This window comes from Hyaena hyaena, unplaced genomic scaffold, assembly GCF_003009895.1.
Source record: "Hyaena hyaena isolate Hyena2069 unplaced genomic scaffold, ASM300989v1 scaffold_140, whole genome shotgun sequence".
NCBI lineage: Eukaryota > Metazoa > Chordata > Mammalia > Carnivora > Hyaenidae > Hyaena > Hyaena hyaena.
In genome coordinates this window covers 1,358,289-1,360,445 of record NW_024080772.1, presented here as the reverse complement: position 1 = coordinate 1,360,445, position 2,157 = coordinate 1,358,289, and the positions used below count along the sequence as shown (strand labels likewise).

The 2,157-nt window shown below is 44.4% G+C and overlaps 1 non-coding gene across 1 annotated transcript; it reads right to left on the bottom strand.

Annotated features, from left to right (window-relative positions):
• Positions 1–577: 577 nt before the first annotated feature.
• TRNAE-CUC lies at positions 578–650 on the bottom strand. The gene has a single exon. It is a non-coding gene; the product is annotated as a tRNA-Glu (tRNA).
• Positions 651–2,157: the final 1,507 nt, after the last annotated feature.

Below are 2,157 nucleotides of genomic sequence, written 5' to 3'. Positions count from 1 at the left end.
GGCTTAGTCGGTTAAGCGTCCGACTTTTGCTTAGGTCATGATCTCGCGGTTTGTGGGTTCAAGCCCCGCGTCGGGCTCTGTGCTGACTGCCAGCTCAGAGCCTGGAGCCTGTTTCAGAGTCTGTGACTCCCTCTCTCTCTGACCCTCCCCTGCTCACGCTGTCTCTCTCTCTCCTAGAGATAAATAAATATATTAAAAAAAAAAAAACCTGTAAAGCTAATCAACTGTTTGGAGAAAGCCTGGATGAATAGAGATGGTGAGCAGAGGTGCAATCAGCCTATCATGGAAAATCTATGCCTAAGAAGCCAGAAGTTGAGAACACCTTCCCAAATACTGTGCAGGGGACAGGGGAAAAGGAGCCTTGGTCCAAGGACTTGAACTTTCAGGTGTCTGTGGCAATGATAAGTCATCTGTCTACCTCTTCTTATTCAGAGTTTGTGCTCTAAGTACAGAATTTGAATGACTTTGCTCCCTGTCTATAGGGATCTGCTGATATTAGAACCCATCTGATAGCTGGTTGCATTTATCATTAACCTGGAATACACTTTGTTGTTATTATTTTTTAAAGTAAGCTCCAGGCCCAACGTGGGTCTTGAACTCACAACCTTGGGATCGAGAGTCCTACACTCTACCAACTGAGCCAGCCAGACACCCTCAAAATGGAATACACTTTAATTCTGGCTATGCAGCAGTCTCTTTGAGCTTGAATTAACATGAGGCTACTCCTGAAATAAAGTTTGAGAGCAGAGTGACTTGTGCTGGCTCCATACCGCATGGCAGAGGATGGACCAGAGTTTATGCTGCCTGTGACAGGCTGGCTCTGAGAAGACAAGGGCTGACCTAAGCTCAGTTCTTTCTCTCAAGCACACTAGTGCTATAACTCATGTTCCGAGAAGATATTGAGTGACATAAAGATGAGAGGCTGGGAATGTATTCCAGCTGGACGCATCCTTCTGCACGGCTTTACCAGAGGAGCCACAAGTGCCACATTCTGGTCCCTGGGGTGACAAACTTTCCCTGCAAAGGACCAGATAATGAACACATTAAACTTTGCTCATTGAGAAGAAAAGTGAGCCCAGAAAGGGAATGCGGACCGGAGGGGCCAGACAAGAGCCATTGCCTCCTAGAACACTTGGGAGAACTCGGGTTACCAAAACTCAAGGTGGAGGTGGTGAAGGGCAAGATGAGACTTTCTGGAGAAAGCTAGGGGGAAAGTGCCCTTGGCCGGGAATGCAGTGAGCTCAGGTAATTAATTGATGGAAAATACCAAATCCAGGGGATCTCTGAGGCATCTTATAAAGGTCTCAAAGCTACACACTCACCCTTCAATGGATCTGTAACTGACCAATTCTGCTGGGTTCTGTCGGTGCTCTACGGATTATCTGGATAAAGGGATCTGCCCCCTACAGCTTGGAAACACATCTAAATTGCACCCCCAATGAATGAATGGACATCATTTTGAAACAAGATCCTTCAGCTACAATTGAATATCTAGATGGGGTGCCTGGGTGGCTCAGTCAGTTAAGCATACAACTCTTGATTTCAGCTTGGGTCATGACATCAAACTCTGTGTCAGGCTCTGTGCTGGTGGCATGAGCCTCTTTGGGATTCCCTTTCACCCTCCCTCTCTGCCCCTCCCCTGCTTATGTGCCCACCTTCTCCCTCTCTCTCAAAAATAAAATAAACATTAAAAAACAAAACAATTCAATATCTGTTTCCTTGATGGGGGAAACAAGACTTAATTAACCAGCTTTTCTGGGGTTAAGCATAGGGAAAGCCTACATATTTTTTTTTCAATGATAGCTTTTTCATTATATATTTTATTCTTTGAAATTTAAATCACTTTATTGTTTTTATTCTCTATGCTGTACTTTTTATCCCTGTGACTTATTCATTCCATAACTGGAAGCCTGTACCTCCTACTTGCCTTCACCCTTTTGCCCATTTCCCTACCTACCTCCCCTCTGAAATCTATAAATAAATTCTGCATTTAGAGCATGAAATCTGAGTAAGAAGAGGTAGGTAGATGATTTATCAAATTCAGAATATGCAGATGAACATGTAAGTGTCATTGACCACAGGGTAAACCAGGATCATGAAGCATTTGGGGAGTTGGTGGCAGAAATGTAAATGGAACCCGGGTTCTGGGTTCTAATC